Below are 26,697 nucleotides of genomic sequence, written 5' to 3'. Positions count from 1 at the left end.
TTCCCTTCAGGGTGGACTGTAAGCTGTACACTCAAACACACCCTTTCCTCCCAAGTTGGTTTGGGTCCTAGTTTTTAGTCACAGCAATGGGAAGCAGCTTAGGACAGGAGCCAATTCCCTCCATCCACAGCCTTCCAGTTTTCCTGTAGTTGAACAAGTTGATTTTGGCCATTGCATTCAAGATAAAGCACACAATGCCCTGTGGTGTCCTGTGGTGTGTCGGAAAGAGAGGATGGGAAAACGCTAGTAGGTGAGTGTTAAAAATTAATCCAAGTTTTTCCTCCCAGCCCCTGCTTAAATGCCCAGGTCACAAGCTTTGGCTCACTCCCTGACTAGATCATAACTTATTTAACCCATTCAAACAATTTTATATCTTCCACATGGTCAACTTCATGCATCCAAGTCCAGGGCAAATCTCCTCTTCATTCTAACCTGAGTTCCTCTACAAGGCTGGTTATCTCGGCTTAGCTCCCATGCTTCTGACCTCCTCCTTCCCTGGAGAATCTCCAAGGCCCTGATTACTTCCCAGAATCCTCTCTCTCTCTGCCAGATGCCCCACCCCCTATTTCCTGCCCCAACTCATTGGTCATAGGCTGTTTTTAATTAATAGGTGCTCATAACAAATTCTCTCTACAAGAAGGTTGGAGAGTAGACTCAGTTATAAACAATGCTAAACACGGAGGCACTTTCGCCAGTGTTAAAGAAGCACCAGCCACACAGTTAAGTATAGGGGTGAAATTTTGAGTGGGTCATACATTGGCCTTCTTGTCTAGCCTTACATTTACGAAATAGGTGTGGTTTTAATGGTTTTGTCATGGTCTTTGGGGAACCTCGTCCAAGTTTGACATCCAGTAACATTATTTACATCCAGCAACTGTAAATTCCAGGGCAGGTTCTGCATGTCAGTGTCTCCTTTTGCTTATGTTGACTCCCAGAGGAAACAGGTGAGGTACCATGATGGCTAATGGTAGGAGAGAGAGAAACCAATGTTCTTCAGGGGTAATTAGATGGTGTTCTTATCTCTCCTAGGATGTTATCCTTGGAATCTTAGAAAAGACACTAATAGACACATAGAGATACAACTGGGTTGTATCTTGCTATTCCATGCAGAAAAGGGGTGTGTGTGTGTGTGTGTGTGTGTGTGTGTGTGTGTGTGTGTGTGTGTGTGCGGTTGTCGTTGTTACTGAAGAACAAGGTCTGGGTGATTTAGTTTCTCTTTGTTCAGCCTTTCTCTGGTCCTGACAAGACAGCAAATACATGCTCAGTGACAGAGTGAGCATCAGCCCCATGAAAATCACTGCAAAGTAGTTCTAATCATTATCTATTAATAGCTTTCATCGACACAGGCCTCAAATAAACAGGCAAATGTCAATGGTGTGAATACTGAGGATGACTGCTACCGCACTGGCGAGAATTACACAGTGTTTTTGAAGAGTCATAAACCTAATGAAATGTCTTTATTTTTCAAGCACCACCCCCCCACCAGCCTAAATTCACTGATCTTTCAGCTTTCTATTTTTACCAGGAAAAAAAAACTATATTAGGAAGGTGTTTGCATGCTGTAGATGCTGTCTTGGATGTCATGGAAACCGCCTGCTTTTCATCAAGCAGTTTGTGTCAAGATTATACATTCAGCAACTTATTGCAGGATGCTTAAACCAATGGGTGTATTTCAGCCGTCACTTCATGGGCATCTTCTCCAGAGACTCGTAAATTCAAACTTACGTGAGAGAAAGATAGGATACAGAGATAACAAAGATAGGATACGGAGATAACACCTATGCTTCTGAAGAAAGCTTCCTTTCTTTCACCAACAGTGTCTGACTTACAGTCTGTTGTTCGCTGGCACAGCGCACAATGCCACCATACAAGGACAGAGACCCATGAGGCAAACAACAGACTAGGAAACGCAATTCAACTCTGGTATAGGACTCAATTTCTCTGTCTGGATACTAATGAATTGTATTTAGAGAAGACCTTGAAGCTTTCTGTTTCTGTGGTTGAGGTTTTTCCTTCATAAGCCTCTGTTCAAGAGGCCCCTCCAACACTTCCTCCTAGACAGAACAGTGTGGCTAAGAGTTCATGCTTGGAATGAAAACAAACCTAGGCTTAAATAAACCCTGGCTCTGCCCACATACTTGCTATGTGTCCTTGGAAGGGTTCCTCATTTGAGAAATGAACCTTATAATAGTAACCAGCTCACAGGGTGGTGTTGGGACGATTGGCATGAACTTAACTTAGTACCTACCTCATATGCTATATTAGCTATGTGAGTGCAGTGGTTTGAATGAAAAGGCTCCATGGGCCCATATAGTTTAATATTTGGTTCTCAGTTTGTAGAACTGTCTGGGGAGAATTATGCATGGACTTGTTGGAGAGGGTGCATCACTAGGGAAGGTTTTGAGATTTCAAAAGCTCATTCTATTCCCAGTTTGCTGTGTTTAGTTGGATCTCAAGATGTAAGCAGTCAGCTAGTGCTCTAGCACCTTGCCTGCCTGCCTGTTACTCCCCTCCCATACCATGATCGTCATAGACTCAAAACGTCTGAAACTATAGGCTCCAAACAAATCATTTCTTCTACAAGTCGCCTTGGTCATAGTGTCTTATCACAGCAATTGAAAAGTAGCTACAACGTATGAGATGATAAGACTTACTCAGTGTGGTGCTTGGCCCATTGAAAGTAATCAATAAATATGAACAGATATCAATTCCAGTCTTAACAAATATTCCCCTTAGGGGAACTATTTCATGCTACACATAACTAGCCAGCCATATTAGAGTTAAAAATCGGGGTGGGGATTTAGCTCAGTGGTAGAGCGCTTGCCTAGGAAGCGCAAGGCCCTGGGTTTGGTCCCCAGCTCCGGGAAAAAAAAAAAAGTAATCAGACCTATAAAACCGCTTCATAATAAAGTAAGAGAATCTGACAAATACAGAGGCAATTTAGAATTTAGTTTCTTTGAAAAACACGGAAGTGTTGTGGGAATGTCTTTTTGTTTTGCTCCTAGGTGTGGGGATATGAGGTTGCTTCAAACTGACTGCAACTGCCTGGTGCTCTAGCAGGAGTGTGATTTTGTCAGCTACAGATAGTCTCTGCAATTGTGTGACATTTGAAATTTCCGGAGTTACCTTTTAGCTGTAAGGTACTGAAATTGTTAAAGAAATACGTATTTCCCTCAATGTACAAACATTAACACACTCTGTAGCTGCCTGTTGCTACTCAGTGGCTTCTTCTTTCTCTGCGGTTGTTTGAATCAGATGCCCTACGTACATCGCTTGAGCATGTGATAGTCTCCAGTTTCTGGTAGGTTGGCCTCATGGAAAAGGTGTACAACTAGGGTAGGTTTAAGTCATGAAAGGAAATCCCAGGGAGCTCCAACTGGCCTCTCAGCTGCTGCTCCAACACCATACCTTCTGCCTGTTGCCATGCTCCATGACGTAATGATGGACTCCTTTCCCACTGGAACCTTAAACTCCCAGTAAACCCTCCCTTCTTCACGTTACCCTGGATAAGGTGTTTTATCACAGCAATAGAAGACTAAAAATAAATAAATAAAATCTAAAGTGGGAAAATTTAGACCCTGTACTAATCAGATTCTCGGGCATGCTGCAAAAGGAGAAAGTCTAGTGAGAGTAGAAGAGGACTGAGTCTGGCAGGGGTGCAGGGGAGGAAGAGTGGTGGGTAAGTGGGGCACCCATGAGAAACAACCATGTGACAATGGTAGGATTGTGCTCTGACCTTGTGATAATGACTGCACATCATCATTCATTCTCAAGACCCACAGAGTTAGTGGAGGTTAGCAGTGGTGGCATCACCAATTGACAGGCACTGTGTGCCTAAAACTAACTAAAAACTAAACACATATCTACTTATGTAACTTAGAACGGTGTAAGACTAGACTTTAACAATAACATTTTGTACCAATAATGGTTCATAATCATAGCAAATGCACCGCATAATTTCAAGATATAGTGAGAGAGGAAACAAGAAGGGGCCTGGGCATTCACAAGAGCTCTGAAATTTTTTCTCTAAAACTAAAACTGCTCAAGAAAATGGTCTCTGTTTTTAAAGTCAACACCACTGGAAGACTTGTACTTCTTATGGTTATTTAAGGATCCAGGTTCCTTCTATGTCACCAGTCTGACCCCCAACATGCCCAAGGAATTGTCATTGTCTGCATGGATAGGGGTTGGTCACCATCAAGTCTTGGGGGGGGGGGCACTGGAAACAAAGGGGAAGATAGGGAAGGAAGCATACCTACCATGAGTCTAGACCTGCCCACTTTCCAAGTGTCATTCTATTTTGAGGACTTAGTCACTTGTCACAGCTGACAGGAATGCTGGAAAAGGTCTATACAGATGCCCAAGAAGAAGCCAGGAACCAGTCAGAATTAGATGGTGGTGAATGGCCACATGTATATGCACCCAAATTATTCCATATTATGAATTCTATGTATGTTTAAGTATATAATGTAATTATTTTCATTTAAAAAGTGGGGCAGTAGGGGCTGGGGATTTAGCTCAGTGGTAGAGCGCTTACCTAGGAAGCGCAAGGCCCTGGGTTCGATCCCCAGCTCCGAAAAAAAGAACCAAAAAAAAAAAAAAGTGGGGCAGTGGTCGTGCACACCTTTAATCTCTCAGGAGCACTTGGGAGGCAGAGGGGGCAGAGTTTGAGGCCAGCTTGGTCTACAGAGTGAGTTCCAGGACAACCTACACAGAAACCCTGCCTTGAAACACACCCTCCCCAAAAGGGGGCATCTAAAACCCTGAGACATCAATCTGAGACATAGCTGTGTGCTACTCTGCCCTCAAATTGTTGGTTACAACCTTAAATGGTTCTGTTTGAGATTTGCTGTTCAAACTTATCCCCGATCGTGAACATTCATGCTGTTTTATGTATCATTGGCTTCATTTGTCTTTTGTGTTTTGTTTTGAGACAGGATCCCTTCATGTAGCCCTGTTTGTCATGTTACTCACTATGAAGACCAGGCTATCCTTGAACTCACAGAGATCCACCTGCCTCTGCCTTCTGAGTGCTGGGATTAAAGGCATGCACCACAGAGCCCAGCTCCCTTATTCATCATCTCATAGTTCACGGGCAAACTAAGCCCTGAGTTGGATGGTTTGTCATTTGATGATGAACTCTACTGTGAGCCATGACTGGACTTGTCTTGTTCCCTGCTCCACCCTGGTCCAGGTGCTGAGCCTACTGCACTCAGCAAATTAGTTACATGAATGTGTTGGTTACGTCATTGTCACCATGGTAAAAATATACCCAGGGTAACTTAAGAAGAAAGATTGTGCTCATTTTCAGAGGTCTAACTCATGGTTAGCTCACATGCTTGGGCAGAAGTGTGTTGCTAGAGAGGCTTAACCTGGTAGGGACCGTGAAGAGGAGCGAGAAATCTTGCTTGTGCTCTCTGACTTCCTTTGTGCTTTATTCCACTCAGGTCCCAGACTGTGGATGGCCCCACACTTAAGTACATTTAGGAAAGATTTACCCCTTAGTTAATCCTCTGAAATATTCTCCCAGACACACCAAGTGTGCTTCACTAAAGAACAAGCACTGCTTCATCCAGGGAAGCTGGCGATCAAGATTAACCAGATGACTGAAGAAGAAAAGTACCTTGGTGTTCTCAGGGCATTTCTGGCATGATTCTTAAGGCACAGTTGCATCAACAAATTCATATGAGCGTTACATGTTCTTAGAGCTGCTCCCAGGCTGACCTGCAAAGCGTTTGTCCTGAGCTTCACTCCCGTCTGTGGTGAATAAGGAGGCTCCATTTTCCCCACACTTCCCCCCAAGAAAGGGAGGAGCTACAGATTTATCTTTCAACAAAAATAAGATCAAAGAGAGCAGTTATTTTAAAGCCCAATATAACGCATCTCTATAATTATATGGCGAGAAAAAGTTGTTTTGTTGTGGAAGAAAGTTGAAAGTCATAAAATAGGGGCTCATTAAATAATCTTGTCTGTTTCTTTTCTTTGTAAAACTTTTGAACACTACTTTATGTTCAATGCAGCTTAAATATACCTTTATATGTATAGATGGCACATTATCATACCTTTCTTCTTAAAACCAACATCATTACTGTTATTATAATTAATTAAGATCTACCTCAGAGGTGCAGTAAATACCTAGCATGTGGCTCTTCATCTCCAGCATCATGAAGAAACAAAACAAAACCGAGGTCCAAATAATAAATATTTGAATGCTCAATATACAGAGAAGGACACATGTTGTAAAGTTTTGGTTCAAAGAACTTTAACAGACTCAATATGCTTATGTAACTAGCCTCAAACCAAGAAACTGAAAACTGTCTCTACCTCCCAGAAATCCACTAAGAATATTGTTATTTATACATATATTCACATCAATAACTGTTGGGCCCTGCTTGTTAAGGTGGAAGCCTACTCTTGTCTTCTAAGCTCATCACAAAATGGGGCACTTCCCTTACCAGTAGGGCTTCCTTCTCTGACCTTGTCTGGAGAGCACAAAACCCCTACTGATCATTGACATCAGTATTGATACACAATGCTGTTATTCTTACCATTCATAATAATTGAAACAATGTCCTACATAATTTGTTATACAGAGACTCTATCTCTGTGCTACACTCTTAGACAGAATGTATATCTTATAGGTGATCATTTAAACCCCGTTTATATATAGTGACATTTCCTTCGTCATCATCATACCGCATATTTTAAAGGCAGATCAATTCAGACAAATAGAAGGTTGCTCACGTCACGGATAGCTAAAATTAACATCCCTCGTCACTCTGCACATTCTCTGAGGTTTCCAGATAGCACCAAGAGCTGGGCACACAAGTCGTGGAAGCAGCTGAGGACTCCGTGTAATAGCAAGTGAGGAAGATGATTCAGGTCCAGGGTTATTATTAGAGTCAAGTATGTGCTAAATGTGCAAATAGATTATTAAATAATCCCTTGGATGAGGAAGGAGAAAAGGAAGAGTAAACGTCGCAGGCATTTTATCTATCCCAACTGTACCAATCCGAGTCCAAATGTAACGTCAGTGTGTGCTCTCATTGCTAGGACTTCGTGTGTCTGCCAGCTGCCTGGGAAGAGGCAAGCAGCAGGTGTCTGTGTGTCTGACTGACTCAACTTAGTGCCCTTCAAAAAGTGCTCCTGAGAAAGAAATGAACAGCTGCAAGCAAATTCCAGAAACTTCAGTGAGTGTATAGTTTTTATATCTGTTCTTTTATCCCATTTTTCTTTTACCTCAGATGTGACTGCTTGTACCATTAGACTTCTCCATGCCACCGTGTGTGGTGTGGTGGTTTGGATTAGTGTAATTGTTGGCGTCTTACATATGAAGACTCAAGTCTGAAAGATAAAATCTGCCCACAATGTAAATGAAATCAAAGCAGCCTCCCAAAACACTGGCCCAACCAATGAAAACAAAATCAACCACGTACACAAACCAGCTGCAGTTTGAAACAGGCTCAGTCTTTGCCTCAGTTCCCAACACAGAACTCTGAACTCTTTTGTAACTCCCCAAGTGACAAACGTGATGAAAAGCATCTATTTCTGTAGTGGCTGGTTCTTGAGACAATTTGCTAAAACAAATTAGAATGCCCTGCCTAGGCAGCATGCACCAGATGATATAAGGTCCCTGCTACGGCAGAGGACTGTCTGGTCTGGCCTTAGTGAGAGAAGTTGCACCTAACCCTTGAGAGACTTGAGCCCCAGGGAGTGGGAAGACATGGGTGTCCTCTGGAGGCTCTACCAGCATCTGACAGAGACAGATGCAGACACTCAGAGCCAAGCACTGGACAGAGGTCGGTGACCCCCATGGAAGAGACAGGGGAAAGACTTTAGGAGCTGAAGGGGATGCCAACCCCATAGGAAAAACAACAGTGTCATCTATCCTGGACCACTGAGAGCTCCCAGGACTAAACCACCAACCAAAGAGAATACATGGGCTGGTCATAGGCCCAGGACCATGTATAGCAGAGTACTGCCTTGTCTTGCCTCAGTGTGAGGGGGATGCACCTAATCCTGTAGAAACTTGATACCCCAGGGTCAAAGGATGGGGTGACCTTCTCAGAAGTGAAGGGAAGGGGGGACTGAGAGGGAGGACAACATTTGGGTTGTAAATAAATAAAACAATTAATAAAAAATAGAATCCCCTGAGCAGGAACATCACCCAGAAAATTGTCCTGATTGCTTTCATCAATATGGTTAAGACCTTCAAGTGGGAACCCAAATATCTCTTCTGGTAGCAGCCCAGATATAACAGGGAGTGGCAGAAGGAAGACCATTGCCCTTTGCCTCATTGGCTTTCTCTCTTGTCTACTTAGCCTTTCTCCTCTCTGTCATGTTTGTTAGCCCTGGCATTGCTGCGGCTGCTGCCGATTCCTTTGCTGATACTAGAAGCAGGATTTCCAGGCTTCCATCGCCAGGAATCTTCCAGGTCTTAGTCTATGTCAGCTTGGAACTACTGAGGCACCCAGCCTCAGAGCCTGAACAATTACTGGGTTCTCAGCCTCTTGGTGTGAGACAATCGTTGTTACTATTTTAATGTAAGTTGACTTAACAAATGTGTGTGTGTGTGTGTGTGTGTGTGTGTGTGTGTGTGTGTGTATTCATCCTATTGGCTCTGTTTCTCTAGAGAATGCTGACTAATCCAAATTCCTTTGGATCACATTGAAATTGGTGCCAATGGAGTGAACTTGCATAGGTGGGGCCTATAGACAGCATTAGATTGAGGTCAAGTCTCCAGAAAGACCAAGCAGCCATGATATTAGAGAGTCATTTCAGCGCCAGACAGCAGTCTTGAAGAAAGAAAGCTGAAGCACTGAGAACTGACCTCCCTAAAAGTCTTGGACAGCAAGACTTAAGGAGCCTCCACTTGAACATATGAAAAGCAAGCAGGGTGGTGGGTCCAGAGAAGATCATGGAGTTGACAGCCCATAGACAAGTTCTACCTATCTCTGGCTGTGGGTACTTATCTGTATCTTTTGCAATATGTTTTACAGTAAATGTCTTAATATTTGAATATGAGATTTAACTGACAGCTCACGTGTTAAGTGCTTGGCCTTCAGCTGGTTTTAGAGAGGTGGTGAAAACCATAGGAGGTAGGGCCTACTTAGATGAGAGAGGTAACTGCTGCCACATTTTTGAAATTGTACCTGGTCCATATTCCCTTGTTCTCTCTGCTTTCTCCCCAGCATGAGGCAATTAGCAGCAGCCTCTGCAAGCTGCACGACTATGGCGTTCTGCTTGAGCACATAAGGCCAAGTGGTCGTGAACTGAAATCACGTCCTCTGAAATCACGGGCAAGATAAAGCTTCCTTCTCTGAAGCTGTTCCTGCACTTTTGTTCAGGTATTTTGGTTCCAGCTACAGAAAAGTAAGTAGTTCAAAACCAGTAAATGTGTTTCTTTGAGCTCCAAGAGCCATTCTAGCAAATTAGTCAAACCTGAGAGACTCATGGATTACAGTCGGTTCGTCAGGGGCCTGGGTGACTCAGTTGACAATTGGCATCTGAAGAGGACAGAGCATTGTGGGAGTGAGCCTTCAACCTGAGGGGTTCTGTTTCTGGGGAGATAATGTCAGAATTGAATTATAGAACACTCAGTTGGTGACTCCTAGAGAATTGCTTGGGGTGTGGAAACTCCCACACACCAGATCACAAAAGCTTTCTGTGTTGCTCTGAGTGTATGAGTAGAAAAGGAAAAAAAAAAACAACTTGTTTTTCTCTTAACACACACACTCGCATTTTAAAGAAGTAATAGTCTTAAATGTACCAAATAATTACAAATTTAACTTTCAATCTTGGCAGACTCCATCAACATTCAAAATCCTGGTGAATAAGAGAAATTGTCTAAGAGCAAATAAAATTCAATGCAAGCCTGCAGCAAAAAAGCTTAAGATTATCAACTGTCTGTATGACAAACACCTTTGCGCTCTTTTCTTGTTTTGTTATTCTGAGAACATAATGACAATTGTGGTTTAGTAACTAAGGGCACCGAGTGATGGGGCTCAGGTATGTGTCTGGTAGGAGATAAAGGAAAACCCAGATTGGTTGGACTCTTACACAGCAGGTTCTGCAAATGACTGCACGCTCTGTTCAGTTACCCTGCAACACTTCATTTGCAGGGTGAGTGGCGACTCGAACACAAGTCAAAGCCACTTGTAGGGTTTCCAGACTACCTGCAGGCTTGTGCACAGCAACAAACATACTACATGGCTGTCTCCATGAACCCTGCAGCAACTGGAATCCCAAGGAAGCCTGGCGAGGTTTGGAAGATGTGGTGGTTAGAATACGCGTGGCCCAGAGAGTAAGCAGCACTATTAGGAGGTATGGCCTTATCGGAGTAGGTTTGACCTTGTCAGAGGACATGTGTCACTATGGAAGAGCGTTTTGAAACCCTTCTCCTAACCACATGGGAGCCGTCTTCACCTGTTCACCTTTGGAATAAGATGCAGAACTGCCAGCTCCTCCTGAGCCATGCCTGCTTAGAAGCTGCCATGCTCCTTCCTTGATGATAATAGACTGAACATCCAATCATGTAAGCCAGTCAATTAAACGCTGTCCTTTCTAAGGGTTGCCTTGGTCACGGTATCTCTTCACAGCAATGCAAACCCTAACTAAGGCAGAAGGGTTCAAGCAGATAAATGGAGGTGGGGCTTGAACCTTGTCTTGTTCTTTTTATGCCAGATTGTGGCATCCCCAAACGGATTCCTATGCACGTGGAGCATATCTGAAAGACTTGTATTATATTGAGTCTATTCTGTCTCTTAGATTGAGTTCCAAACACTGGATAATTGATACATATAAAGGCTTTAAAAAAAAAAAGTCTTAGAGGCTGGGAAGTGTAAAGTTAAAGGGGTGCATTGGGTAAGATCTTTCCTGCTGAGGGGTGTTCTGCATGTGGTCCTTCTTAGAGATGGGAACTCTGCAGAGCCTGAGGCAACACAGGGGATCATACGAGACACAACGCAAGCCTCTTCCTCAACTCTTTCTTTCTCCTCTTTACTCTTTGTTTCTTCCTTTCTTTTGCTGTCTTTTTTTATTTTATTTACTTTTTATTTCTAGGTGAGACTTTTCTTTAAAGGCCAGGCTGTCCTTGAATTCATGATTTTCCTGCTTTAGCCCCCTGAGTGCTAAGAGTAAAGGTGTGTTGTTCTTCCTTCTTTTCCTCCTCTCTCTCACTTCTTTCCCTCTTTCTCCTTCTTCTTAAAGTACAAATTTCCCAGGAGCTCTTCCCCTCACTAGTGCTTTGTATCCTAATTTCCTCCTGTTTTAGTTAGGGTTTCCATTGCTATGAAGAGACACCATGACCAAGGCAACTCTTATAAAGACAATGTTTATTGGGGCTGGCTTACAGTTACAGAGGTTCAGTACATTATCATCATGGCAGGAAGCATGGCAACATCCAGGCAGACAGGGTGCTAGAGAAGGAGCTGAGAGTTGTGTATCTTGATCCAAAGGTAGCCAGGTAAAGATTATCCTCCAGGGAGCTAGGAGGATGGTCTCAAAGCCTTCTCCCAACACACTTCCTCCAACAAGGTCACACCTACTCCAGCAAGGCCACACCTTCTAATAGTGGCACTCTCCTGCCCAAGGGTATTCAAACTACCACATATCCCCAAATCACCATATGACTGGGGATGAATCTGGGTCAGAAAGTCCAAAGCACAGCCATAGCACTACTTCTGAGCCTGTGTTCTGAGTACAATTACTTTGCATCCCGAAGGTGCGTGAACCTCAAATCAAACATGAGTTTTCTCATCACTTTTGCGCTCCAGGCATAAGTACAAACCAAGGTGCAAATGTCACATGATTAATTACTTAAATACGACCAAGGTACCACATAAAAGATGCTGATGTCTCTACCAAAATATATGTATCTATATGATGCTCTGGATGGCTAGGTTTCATTTTCTAGTTCTCTTGCTCCTTGTCATTACAACGCACAGGGGGACTGCCCAGGCCTACACTTACCCTCCTCTCCCCATGTCTTAAAGGAGCTCTTGCTATCCTTCATGTTAATGAGAACTCTGTGTCATGCCTTACCAACCTGGACCCTGACCCTTGGAAAAACAGACCCAAAGAGAAAGCTGGAAGGATCTCTGTAAATCAACGTGTAGCTCTTTGCTCAAGGAAGTCTGGGGAACTTGGGACCATGCTTCAGGAGAGGGAGGTGTAGATGTTCTGCAGACACATGCTTGGGCCCCATCATCTCATGTTACACCTGGAGGAAGGACCCCTCCTGCTGTGCCTACAGCAGCAGGCTCTGCTTCTGATCCTTCAGACAGCCAGTGTTACTTTTTAAAGTGAACTCCGTTATTTTAGGTGCCTAGGTTCTCAAACGTGAGGTGGTATTTTAATTCTTAAATCCCAGTAAATAACTCTTCAGGCGTTATATTCATTGCTTTTCTAACTGCTGTGCCAAAATATCTGAAGAAGCCATTTTGAGGAAAAGAAATATTTTGCTTCCTGGAGGAGACCGCACAGCAGTGGGAGTGTGAGGCCTGTGGTGTGGTTGCATCCACAGGCAGGAAGCAGAGAGACACACACAGGCTGGCGTTTGCTCCACCCACTTTCTCCCCTCTGCTTAGCCCAGACTTGAGCTCAGGGAGTGTAGCCACCCAGATTCGGGGGTAAGGCTCTCACACCAGTGAAGGCCTGTCTAGGAATGTCTCACAAACAGGTCCAGAGATATGTCTCAGAGGTGATTTTAAATCCTTCAAGTTGAAATTTAACTATCACCACCATTTTTTTTTCTTTTCCATTTTTATAACACTTCTTGGCTCTAAAGGCTTGTGATCACACCTGCCCAATTGAAGGCCATCTCTCCCCTCAGTGCCCACATCCACTCTCCTAGCTGTCCTTCCCTCCCCCTCTCCTCTCCTACATTCTCTTCATCTAGCCTTTTATTGTGTGAGGCTTAGCTTTCCCTAGGAGAACTCCTGAATTTTTTAGACATCTTTTTCCTCTCCCAGCTCAAGCTCCTTTCAGCCCCCAACTTTACAATACAGATATTTTTAACCAAAGAAGAGAAGACTGCTTAGGGACAAGGGTGGGGAGGGGGTGTTAGAGGAAGTCGACTAGGCAGTTGGATTGGGTAGGGTTGATATAAAAGAAAGATCAGCTTCTTTCAGTGGATCCTAAGAAGAAATCTGAAAATATGACTCGGAGAGTCTTTTTTTTTTTAATTTTTTTTTTTAATTAACTTGAGTATTTCTTATATACATTTCAAGTGTTATTCCCTTTCCCGGTTTCCGGGCAAACATCCCCCTCCCCCCTCCCCTTCCTTATGGGTGTTCCCCTCCCAACCCTCCCCCCATTGCCGCCCTCCCCCCATAGACTAGTTCACTGGGGGTTCAGTCTTAGCAGGACCCAGGGCTTCCCCTTCCACTGGTGCTCTTACTAGGATATTCATTGCTACCTATGGGGTCAGAGTCCAGGGTCAGTCCATGTATAGTCTTTAGGTAGTGGCTTAGTCCCTGGAAGCTCTGGTTGCTTGGCATTGTTGTACATATGGGGTCTCGAGCCCCTTCAAGCTCTTCCAGTTCTTTCTCTGATTCCTTCAACGGGGGTCCTATTCTCAGTTCAGTGGTTTGCTGCTGGCATTCGCCTCTGTGTTTGCTGTATTCTGGCTGTGTCTCTCAGGAGCGATCTACATCGACTCGGAGAGTCTTAAAACACGTCATAAATGTTTTCCTTTGGTGGAAGTACACACGGAGAATCTGATTTATAGAAGTCCAAATAAATCAGTGTGCGTGTGTGCGTGCGTGTGTGTGTGCGTGTGTGTGCGTGTGTGTGTGTGTGCGTGTGTGTGCGTGTGTGTGTGTGTGTGTGTGTATGTGCGTGTGTGTGTGTGTGTAATTTGTGTCTTTATTAATTAATTTGATTTCTTGTCCGGTATGTGTTTCATGCATTTGTTCAAAGGGCGAATGTTCCCCTAAGACTTGGGGATGTACCATACGACTATGCCAAGCACGTGTCACAGGCAGCGTCAAGGGAAGGTTTTATAACAACTTCAGTTTGCCTACACCTCAAGAGTTTCCTCAGTATGTCAATATTGGAGGGGCAGGTGAGGACTTCACCTGGAGCCCTGTGCAGACAGGCTACAGCCCTAACTCCAATTTGTCTTAGATTCAAAATAAGTGGCAGTTTTCCTTTGAATTTCTTTAAAAGTACAATCTACCGCCTCAGTTCCTTTGCCACTTAATGTTTTAAGTCAGAAATATCATTTCCCTTCAGTATGTTTGCTCGGAGGCTGGTAAATAAGAGAGCTTACTTTCTTCCTGAGTTCTATTGCCTCGTCCTAGAAAACAACTCTGGAATTTCATTTTGAACGATATGAAGAAAATAAGGATTGGCCAGCAGTGATGAATTTGTATGATTTGTAGGTGAGGTTCTAAGAATATGTTAATCCCATAAAATAAAGGATATGTCTTCTTCTCAAGGTTCCACTCTGTGTTTTAAAGGTGAATTCAAGTGTTGGTTGAGGATTTCTTCTGAAACATTGCCCAAAAAGAGACATCTGCTTCCTGTGAAACAAAGCCAGAGTGACACTTCTTGGTGTTTTTAGCCATGAAGTGCTGTAGTATCTTCAACAGGACAGTGTTGGTGCTGAGGAATGTGTGGTTAATTCTGGAGTAGGCAGGATAAGCTATTTGAGGCTGTAATTTTGCAGTAACTAGGTCTTAGGACACGAATGCCAGGCAACCCACTTGTGAATCATCTTTCACTTCCTGGATCCTTTTCTGACATTTGGAAGGGCTTCTCAGCTTTGCACGGTGCTCCAATCGAAGAGGGCCTGGAGGCCGTTCGGTCCACTAACGTGGGCTGGCCATCAGCAAGAAATCTGACCATACCTTGGTATCTTCCTTCTCACTATTGTACAAACTATCAATGGAACTTGAGCACTGAAAGAAGTGTGCAGCACTGGTCCCCTAAACCTAGGACCAGCCATATCCTCTCGCATGCTGTGTTTAATTCTGGGTTTCATATCCAAAAGAAGACAGAAAGCTTGGAGAGAGTTTAAAGGGAAACTGAAAGTACAATTAGAGGTTTGAGAAACCAGCCCCACGAGGAAAACTTTGGGAGGTTTTCTGACTTCTCCCGCTGCGGAGAGCTTGAGCCCAAAAGACTCAGGTTTCCAGCTGCAGGGTAGCTACAGACTTTGCTCCTGTGCAGAAATGATTTAAGCTAAACATCGAATGTTCTGACCATAGAATGATTTACTCCAAAGAACTATCCATGCACAAACACAACTCTCATCTCAAAGGGGATTGTATACTCTGGAGCCAAACGTGAGTGGACTCGGCCTGCGAACGCAGATGGAGATTACCCCCAAATTCCACATGAAAAAGCCATTTCATGAAGCATTTATAGTAACAGAGCAAAGAAAGGCAAACATCAAACCATTTCTATTAGTGGGAACACCAGGAAGACGGGTGAAAAGCGAGGGGAGAACCTCTGCTGTAGGCCTCAGGGGACATCCTTGGCTTTGGGTTGTTGGAAACTAGAGTTTTATTGTCCACTCCGGAAGGTTCACCTGATGGCCCTGGAGATATCAGGTCTGGTACAGTAGAGGGCAATGTGTCTAGGAAGAGGCCAGAGAGAGGTAGGCTCCAGATGTGCAATATTCCAAACTCTTCACAGTCGCTGCAGCTCCCATCAGCTAAGGGCCTTCCAGAAGCTTCAGTGGAAGGTATAACTCCTTTCTGGGAACTCTTGTTCACAGAACATACAAAAGCCGCTTGCAGAGAAGAATGAAAAGTAGGGTAGGCTTTAAAAATAGATCCAGCATATGATCCAGCTAGCCTATGCCTACATGCACAGCCACGGAAACCCACAGCAGCTTAGGAAAGAGATTCCTCTTTGGGAATAGGAGCAGCTTAGGTGCCCATCAACAGACAGAATGGATAAAGAATGCATAAACACACACACACACACACACAGAGAGAGAGAGAGAGAGAGAGAGAGAGAGAGAGAGAGAGAGGGAGAGAGAGAGATAGTAAAGGGAAAGAAGGGAGGGAGGGAAAAAGGGAGGAAAGAAGAGAAAAAGAGAAATAGTTTCAACTCTCCGATAGGAAAGAGCTTTGGCCTACAGATTCAAAAAGAGAGTAATCAATAGTCCTCCTGAAAAGTCTTCTAGTTACACGGCCATTTCCACTTCTATAAGCCAGTGATCTTACCCTGCGAAGGCAGGTTCCCAGCCTCGAAGTACAGTTTAAGGTCAGTGAAGCGCGGCCGACAACAGTATTGGTAGCCATTCAGTAACAGGGCTTAAGAGGCTGACAATGGGAAGGCAGGAGCCATTGCTGTTGATGTTTAGACCAAACAATTAGTTACTGTAGAGTACAGTTTCTCCATCTGTAGCTCAGCTTCCCTGGTAACTCTGTAAAACTTAGTAACTGCAGGCACAAGGACCTGAGTTTGAACCCCCCAGAACCCAGGTAAAAAGCCAGACATCAGGCACTTGCCTAGAACCCCAGCTTTGGAAAAGTAAGGAAGGAGTGGAGACAGTCGGATTCCTGAAATGCAGGCCTAGCTGAATTGATGAGCTTTGGCGATGGTGAGAGACCCTTTCTCAAAGAGATAAAGAGGTATCAGGGAAAGACAGATAGCATCTACCTAGGACTCATACAGGTGTGCGGGCATACACACACACACACACACACACAAACACATATATACATGTACACACACACTCACACACACATACACACACAAACACACACACATACACACACAAACACACACACAGAAACACACATACACACATACACACAAACACATACACACACGTACACACATACACACAAACATGCACAAACACAAACACATACACACAGTACACACACAAATACACACACACAAACATACACACACAAATACACACACAAACATACACACATACACACACACAAACATACACACAAACACACACACATACACACACACAAACATGCACACACACATACACACACACAAACATACACACACACAAACACACACACATACACACACAAATACACACACAGAAACACACACACATACACACAGAAACACACACACACAAACACACACACATACACACACAAACACACACACAGGTACACACATACACACAAACATACACACACACAAACACACACACATACACACAGAAACACACACACAGAAACACACACACATACACACACACACACAAACGGGAAATAAAACTTAAGAGATGTCATTGGGGATTGAACTGACTATACAGGTTTAATTATAACTGAATACTTCTGTTGCCTGCCTCCAAATTCATATGTTGGAATGCTAAACCCCACAGTGAGTATTAAAGAATGATGCCAGGTGATTAGGTCATGAGAACAGAGCCTTGTGAATGAAACCAGTGACTGTGCTATGAGGTGTATTTGATGTTTCTTGCTGGTTCCCATTGCAGCGTTTTTAAATCCCCAAGGTGTTGCCGGGTATTATGGCTTAAATCTGGAACAGGCTTGTGTTTTGAAACCCTGTCCCTAGCTGGTGGCACTGTTTTAGGATGTATGAGCCCAGCTTAGGCCGTGAAACCTAACTGCCAGAAAACAGAGACGAGCCTTTGACAGGGTCCCTTCTCTGGCTCCAGGTCCACTGAGTTCCCAAGAGCCTCAAGGTCATGGGGCAGCTACCATGAGTTCTATGGGGCTCCTACCTCGATGAACGACACTCCCCCCCACCAACTCTCCCCCCTTACATTGTTTCTGACAGGCATTTTCTCATAGCAATGAGAAAAGTAACAAATTAGGCAACGATAAGAATATCTTTTCTTCTCATGGTGAGCCCCATTGGCAAATACCTGAGTTGATCCAAAAAGATGACTTGAGGAGGTGCTCTTCAACGGTCTCAGGAAAGGCTAAGCCAAGTAAGGGTTAAGGGTCAAAGCCTGGAGATTGGAGGCCAATAAAGAGTTGTTATAAAGACACAGACCATATTTGAGGAGCTCCCAGGTTGTTCCTCCCAGGAGAGGCTGGGAGGGTGGGGTACTTAGAGAGGGCATAGGATCCCTGGGGGTCCCCTCATTGAACTATTTCTCCATTGTCCTTTAAATAAACTAGGAGACATAAGCAATCGTTTCCTCAGTGTAGCAAATTATCCCAACCTGAGATGGGGCCTGAGAAGAATGCAGAGGCTGTCCTTTGTCCCTTAAGCCAGAGGCATAACTGGTTCTCATCTTAAATACACAGGATCTGTGGGACTCAGCCTGTGGATCTGACAACATCACCAAGTAATGTCAGCATTCAGCTGAGTTCTAGAACACAGTTGGTTATGAGGAAAACTCCACACACTTCTCATTACAGAAATATTCCATATTGAGTGTGATAGGGGAGAGAAAACACAAGTTACTTTCTTTATTGCGACCTTTTTTTTTTTTCTTAAATGTCTTTCATTGCCTCTTTGATCACACAAAGACAAAGCCAGAAGATAGCTTCTATGAACCAAGAAACTGGTCCTTCTCTCCAGACATGGATAGAGGTACAGAACTTCCCAACTCGCAATACTGTGACAATAAACTTCTGTTGTTTATAAGCTACCCAGTCTAGAGTGTTTTGTTATAGCAACCCCAACAGACGATTATCAAGGCCTGTAACTCAAAGGCTTATAACAATTTTAATAAGGAAGGGAATTTATTTAAAATTACAATGCCGTGACTAGCATGTCCCTTTATTTGTACAGTTGTTCACTTGGTATTTATTTTGATCATGTGGCTTCTCAATGGCTTTGGAGACTTGCTAGGATACAGAGGATAAGCTACATAAACATGCCCCAAAGTGTTTACTGTTATAAAGGGAACTATGACCGCTGCTCATTTGCATGGAGTTAAAACGGCTGAATCCCCTGTCCTCATGAAAGCAAAATATCCTAAAGGGACAAATGTAGAAGTACCATACTGTTCATTAGTCCAACTGTCTACATACTACAATACCAGAAATGCTAAAAATATCAGAGAAAATCCATTACTTTATTTTCAATAAACAATGTAATAATGCAAATATATTTGCCAAATTCTATTAATCTAAATTTAATATAAAAATCCAGAATATGAGATAATTGTCCAAGACTCTCAGAAAAAGTTACTCTCAGAGAAATAGGTATGTGTGTGGCTGGCCTGGGACTTGCTATGTAAACTAGGCTGGCCTCATTACTGTTATGGATTATAGGTGTATATTACCATGCCTAGTTCATAAATGTTTATTTTGGTTTTTGTTCTGTCTTTGAGAAATGGTCTCTCTACCTAGCCCAGGCTATCCTGGAACTCACTATGTAGATCAGACCAGGCTGGCCTGGAACAGTGACCTACCTGCCTCTGCTTCCCCAGTGCTGGGATCAGAGCTGCGTGTCACTTCACCTGGACTTCATAGAACTATTTTTAATGCAGGGTATTATACGAATTAAAGTCTAAAGAGAAATAATAAAACAAGAAACAAATCTGTTCGGAAGCCAGATTAGGAAAAAAAATGTGTGTATAAGACATTTTTAGAGCAATTGAGAAAATCCAATGTAGATTATTCATAATAATATTGTATGATTAATATCGGTTTTCCTAAGTGTGGTGATGGTGTTGGGAATATAGAATGCACAGTCTTGGTTTTAAATGATCTGTATTCTCTCTGTGCACATGTGTGTGAATAGCCAGCTGAGTTATTTTTTGCAAAATATAAAATAGAAAACTTAATACAATGCATACAATTTCCAGACATGTATAAATAAACTATATAAGTGTGTATGTATGCCTAAATATGTGCATAGAAAGGCTAAGTAATTATGACAAAATATTAAACAGCTTTGAACGTAAAAAAAAATTGCGTGTTCATCTGCTATCCTTTAACCTTTCTGTAGTTGTTTACATTTTAAAGATAAAAATGGCCAATGACTTTGAAACAATCTGCAGACTCTGATCAGCCATTGAGAATTTGGATTTACAGGAGCAATTTCCTTTGATGAGGATCATTTTCTCTTGGCCCCCTTTTCTTCTCAGTGCAATCAATGCTGTTCAAGAATGCACTTTAATGCACAGGTTCCTGAATCCAGGAGATTAATCACCACAGGAATTGAGCACGAAGGATTAAGAGCAGGTTGAACACTCTTAAGACCAAAAATCCTGAAATCTGAAAGGCTCCTAAAACCTGACACTTTCCGAGGAACAGAGCACCACAAATGGGAAATTCCACATTAGTGGGGTGGCTCACAATGGAAACATGGACTCCGTAAAAATACCATACAAAATTACCTGCACGCTATGTGCGCAAGATGAGGACCAAACAAAGACACGTTTCATGTTTAGACCTGACTCCTTTCTCTAAGGGATGTCTCTCTATGCAGTCTTTCCAACGTACAAAACTAAAATCCAGGACCTTCTGATCTCAAGCATTTCAGATTTCAAATGGACAGCCAAGATCAGCATTCATGATTTTTTTTTCCTATTTTCAGAAGTCCCATCTGTGATTTCCAGTGTGAGCACATCTAGCTATGGGAAGTGAGTAAACAGTAGGAGCATAATTAAAACTGCCACGAGCGCTGGTAAGATGGGTCAGGGGGTTAAGATGGCTGTGGTCAGTGCTGGAGATCCACATGGTTGGTGGAAGAGAACTGGACACATTCTAAAGAGAAGCTCCTGCCTCTTTGACTTTCTCCTGGTAAAGAAATGGCCCCGGGGCATCCAGAGAAGAAACCACTCGTTGTGTAACCTTGCTGGACACACTAAATAAGTAACTTACTTAATTAATCAGCTAATTAATTAATTAATTAATTATCAGAATACCTTGGGCTCCCCTCCTATAACGTATCAAGTCATAAGCCCTAGGCCATCATTGGCTTAATTATTTTAACAACGCATAGAGTTTATTTGAGCAGCTTGCCCATGGAGTACATCCCATTAATACAAACTACCGCAATTCTAAAATACTTTGATACTTCGATTTTATCAAGTATAAATAATTAATAAAGTTCTATTCCATTTTGTCAGCATTATTTCCTTTTTAAATCGTCGTATCACAATCCCGTCATGCTCATTGGTGATCTACCCATGGGTTGCAACTTGAACATTTCATATTTAGATTAGAGAATCCTTCTGGAATGCTACAAGCTTGTTTTGCTTCCCCGATTGAAAGGGCTCCACCCAAGTAAATGCTTCAGAAACACAGGCTGAACAGAGCATTCTGTCTCTGCTTAGGAATCGCCTGAGTCACCAGATAACTTGTCGGGTCTTGAGAGCCCGTTGAATAGAATAGTCTGGGCTGTCGCAGCAGCTCTGTGTGGCATGCTAACTTCAAATCGAGTTCAATGCATGGCTTTTCTTTTTCTCATTGTAATGTGTTCACTCCAAGATTTCTTTGGGAACACTCCCTACTGAATCAGTGTTCCAATTTCCTTGCTTCACTCTGTCATATAAGGAGTGACCGATCTGGGGAGGGATGGGACCTTTAAGATCTTTCTGGAACATGCAATGCATTCCTGCAGCGAGAGGCAGTGTGCCATGGGGTGTTTTGTGAAGGAGAGTTCAAAGTTCTCTGAGTAATACAGAAGAGAGACTGTCATTGTGACAGTCTTCTGGGGAGAAGCAGCACAAAGCCTGTACCTTGGATGCATTTGAAGCCGATTTTCTATCTCAGTTGTGATGTGAGACAGAGCAGACCAAGGTGTAAAAGTCCGATGTAGAAATACATTCTGGAAGGTTCTCTTCTGAGAATATGAGCCTTCAAAGCCTTGTGTTACTGAACGGTTCCTGTAAGCGACTGGATTGCTTTCCCCCACTGGTTGTCTGACTTTTTAATGGATTGAGAACAACTCAGAATGAATCACAGTAAACACAGTGTCCCAAATGGGACTTTCGCTCCCTGTCTCTACTTCTACTGTTCTTTGTTCTCTTGTTGCTAAGGAATTGTGCAGTTTTTGTTACAAGGTATGTGTCAATCTCCATTCAGATCATGGGCTCATTGAAATCAGGGACAATCTGTTTTCTCGCCGTGTGCCCTTAGCGAGTCTCAAACTCAAAATCCCCCAGCCTGAGTGCTAGAATTAAACATACACCTTCACACCCATTAATACTTACTATTATCTTCTTATATGTTATGTTATAGATAGGAATGCCTCTACAGATGTTTATAGGATTAATTGACTGGGTAGAGAAAGTTATGAAGGAGTAATGAAAGATCAAATTCTAAGCAAAATATATTTCTAAACAACAGGGAAAAGCTGGGACAGATAATTGCTCCACTTCACTCATGCAATTTATTGACAAGTGAAAACAGTCCCTTGGCTCCTTTCAATCCTTCTATACCCTTTGACCCTTTCCTTTTTTGTTCCTCTCACCTTTGACCTTCAAAGGACTGTGGCAGTCATTAGCTCCTGAGCTCCAGAGGCTTCCAAAAATGGGCATATGTGGTCATGGAGATGAAAATTAAAATGACTTTGGGATTTCCTTATACCTCAGCCAAAATCACTACTACTTTCTCTTTTCTTTTTAAATACTGGTGTGGATGTGGAGAAAGGGGAACACTTATTCAATGCTGGTAGAAGTAAGACTGGTTCAGTCACTATGGAAATCACCGTACAGGTTCTCCTAAAAGGTAGAAACAGGTACCACATGATCCAGTTATACCATTCCTGGGCATATTCCAAAGGACTCTGCCTCCTACTACAGAACCATAGATGATATATTTGCTCATCCCTGTGCATCACTGCTGTGTTCACAATGATCAGGAAATGGAAACCGCCTAGATGCTCACCAGATGAGGAAGAGAGAATGGAGGACTGGTGCAGATATACAATGGAATATCATCCAGAGGCAAAGAAAAATGAAACTCATAGGTAAATGGGAGATTTGGAAACAACCATTCTGAGTGACATAATCCAGACCCAGCAAACTACTCATGTTCTCTCTCATATATGGGCATCGACTTCGAAGGTCTGCGTAAGTGTGTTTAGATTTGAGTACCCATTGAAATCAGGAAACTCGTACCGGGTCATGTGGGAGGGATAACGAACGGTAAAGACATTTGGAACACCCATATGGAAACATACTATTGTAGAAGCCCCTCAAATAGATGCAATACACTTTTTTTTAAAGGAAGAAAATGGACAGAAGTGACTAGACGTGTCATCCAAGTGGGCTCAGGTGCCTTTGCCACAAACGCTTTGGTCCATGTTCCTAAGATGGGCCATTTCATCAAAGGTGTTGGGGAATCTATGCCGCATATCTTAGAAGGGCCTGTGGAAGGAACTGTAACCACATCAGCACCCTGACCCTGATGCTTTTCCAGATGCCTGTCCGAGCCCACTAGGACGGTAAAGGGTGGTCTCAAAGGAAGATGCAAAGGGCTGGGGAGCTTGTCCATCTTTCCTGCTATCCCCATCCCCATCCCCACCCCTATGTGGGTTTGCAGTTCTGAGTCCCTAGTGAGTGACCTCGAATCCCCTCATAAGGAGCTGGGAAAATTCAGTGAGGTCCCCTGGAGCCTGTTATAAACTTTTCATTAAGATTTAACCCCGGGGGTTGGGGATTTAGCTCAGCGGTAGAGCGCTTGCCTAGTGAGTACAAGGCCCTGGGTTTGGTCCCCAGCTCCGGGGGTGGGGGGGGATTTAATCACACCCACCACTAGCAGTGATTTCAGGAGGAAGCCACAGGCCAGCCAACATTTTGAGCTCAAAGGTTTCAGGCACCCAGAAAGCCTCCTCATAATTACTGGACCAGTGTTTCTTCCACCTCCTTGCTGGGGCCTTTCAGTCCCTATGCAGAGAATTCCACTTCAAAGAATCATTTCCAAACTCAAACCAGAGTAGGTGCTATGGTGCTCCGTAACGTGGTTCATGAACTCATACCCATTCCACTAGCTGTGAGAACCGCCGCCAATGATGATGATGATGATGATGATGATGATGATTGATTGATTGATTGATTGATTGATTGATTTCTGTTTAAGTGAGCTAGCTGGTGGACTGAAAAGAGGCACACACTTTTCTCCAGCATCCCAGAACATTTCTTTCCTTGGCATGGTCTATCTACTAGGCCCTTCCTTCCCCAGTCCATTCTGAATTATTTTGAAGGGCTACGACAAACAGACCTCCAGGGGTTGGCCCAGCCGGCAAAACTTTGTCTACCAGATCTTTGTCTATGAGGTCTGTCAGGTCTTCTAACGCCATGGTCTGATGTTGAAGCCACGTCTGTGCATTGTGAGTTTGACCTGGATCACTTGTCAGAAATGGGGCCAACCAGATTCTTTCACTTGGGGTCGTTGTAGAAACCAGTGTGAGAATGCTGGTCTCTGACTGCTAAGTGTGTCAAGTATGAGGGGGCTCCAATTTATTCTAGAAGAAACAAAATATTCCCAGGAAGGTAAGAATAAAGCTATTGTTTGGGAAGAAGCAAAAATGGCAGAAGGGCCAGCCACTTGCTAGGACCAACACAAAATGGCCTGTTATTCAAGTGGTAGAATAACCGTGAAGAAACCGAACAGGGCTATGGCTCAGCAGCACAATGCCTGCCTACCCAGGGCCCTCACTTTGCTCCCTGTACCAGCCAAAGAAGGAACTAATATCAAATATTTTCTTTTCTTTCAGCTTTCCCATGGTATTTTTTCCTATGTACTGAAAAAAAAAAGATTAACTTACTCTTTTTAACGTTGTATTGGTTCTTTGTGACTTTCACATCATACACCCCAATCCCACTCATCTCCCTGCCCCACCCCTGTCATACACGCCCTCCACCCTTGTATACTCTTCCACCAAAAGGAAAAATAAATCTTGCAGAAGCTGTCCTGTGTCACAGTGTGTCCCATAGTATATACCCTTTTGTCCACATCTCTTTGCTTGCAAATGTTCATTGCAATGAGTCATTGGTCTGGTTTGAGGTCTCTGGCTTCTGTTACACCATCAATACCGGATCCTCACTGGGACTCTTCTCAGATACCCTGTTGTTGCCCTGTGTCATGAAGATCTTGTAGTTTTGGATCTGCAGAACCTGCTCTTTTACACGTTCCAGCAGCACAGTGGTGGGCCAACTCAACTCTGGATCTGGGCCTGAGAGATATCTGAGCTGGTCAGCCCACCAGCTCTCCTGCCACACCACACCACCTGGGCAAGCTCTCCAGCCCTGCCCCTGCTAGGGATACAGCCAGCATGGGACAGAGACAGCTCTCCCACTCTTACGCCCTCAGGTTGGCTCACTGTGGCCACACCATCAGGACCAGTTCTACTCTGCTGCCCAGACTAAGTGCAGGGCCCACTCTCCCAAGTGCTGGAGCTGGTGAGGGGCAGGCCAGTTCTCCCATGTGACATACTAGGTTGTAGGGAATGGGGGGGGGAATGGGGCAGGGGGATTGGTGGGCGGGATGTTTCTAGTCTCTCCCTTCACAGTATGTTCTACTAGCTATTTGATATCGTACTAACTTTTTAAAAAATAAATTATTAGCATGGGATGGAGACATGGTTCAGCAGGTAAGAGCACTGGCTACTCTTCCAGAGGTCCTGGGTTCTATTCCCAGCGTCCACATGACAGTTACACTATCTGTAACTTCAGTTGCAAGGCATCGGACAACTTCTGTTTCTGTAGACACCACATGCACAAGGAACACAGATATACATGCAAGCAAAACACACATTCGCCTATATAAAATAAAATATTTAAAAATACACATGCATGATGTTTACAGTTCACATTTTGCAAAGCCAGCCTTCCTTCTTTTCAGTAGGGAATGTGGTGCCCAGAAGATCTTGCTTTGTAAAGCCCCCACTTAGTATTATCTATGTTTTCCAAATCTTCTAATGAGAGCAATTGCTCCTCATCTGGTGTTTTATAATGAATTTGAATCAATGAGTGAATGAGTGAATGGATTTCATACTGATAGAGGAACTGAATTTGTACACACTTGGCAGGTGCTGTACCACAGAGAAAGAGTCCTAGCCAATATATATCTTTTGAGAAGTAAGATAACAGGAAAGCCCTTCCTTCCTCACTTGCTTTTGTCCGTGTGTACTTGTTTGTTTAATTTATAATGTAATAAAATCAAATCCACATGTTGTAATTCATTGCCAAATTTAAAGAAAAGAGCAGATCATAAGCTTGCAATGTGGAGCCCCTGAAACTGCAGTCAACACGGCCTGCCTGGGTTGTTTGACCTGACTCAGAGCAGTGTACGTGTCACATACACTTAAGCTGATCACCTCTACGTCTTGTCTTAGCATTTACAGGCTCTGCCAATGCTTTCCCTTTAGCTACTGATGATTAAAGACTCAAACCTTTCCACAGACGCCATCATCTTCACTACAAGCGCTCGTACAGAGAAGTAATGTGGACAAGAAAGGAGAGAGAGTTGTGCATCCTTCATGATTCTTCGAAGGCTGTTCAGAGTCCACATGAGAGAGGGTGTGAGATATTTGTCTTTCCAAATCTACTTTCTTTTGCTTAACGTGATGATTTCCAGTTCCATCCATTTGCCTGAGTGTGACGTCATTTCATTGTTTACAGCTTAACCAAATATATATATATATATATATATATATATATATATATATATATCCCTCAAAGAATAAAAAATAAAAATTTATTCTTTTGTTTATGGGCATCTAGGCTGGGTCTGTCATGAATAATGCAGCAATAAATATGGATGTCCAAGTGTCTATAGAGTTTGCTGACATATTCCTCCTACAAAGCCAGGCATGGTATAGCCGGAT

At 43.3% G+C, this 26,697-nt stretch overlaps 1 protein-coding gene across 1 annotated transcript in view; it reads left to right on the top strand.

The window, feature by feature from the left end:
- The window catches only part of C17h10orf67 (similar to human chromosome 10 open reading frame 67), a 170,722-nt gene that overhangs the window by 8,222 nt on the left and 135,803 nt on the right, over positions 1–26,697 (top strand). Inside the window, exon 2 of the mRNA XM_087591515.1 lies at positions 9,192–9,372. The gene's annotated coding sequence lies outside the window, so the exon portion shown is untranslated. The remainder of the gene's footprint in view (positions 1–9,191; positions 9,373–26,697) is intronic.

Source organism: Rattus norvegicus, chromosome 17, assembly GCF_021556685.1.
Source record: "Rattus norvegicus strain SHRSP/BbbUtx chromosome 17, alternate assembly SHRSP_T2T, whole genome shotgun sequence".
Classification (NCBI taxonomy): Eukaryota; Metazoa; Chordata; class Mammalia; order Rodentia; family Muridae; genus Rattus; species Rattus norvegicus.
Note: the sequence above shows the minus strand (reverse complement) of the source record. Positions and strands in the feature narration are given on the sequence as shown.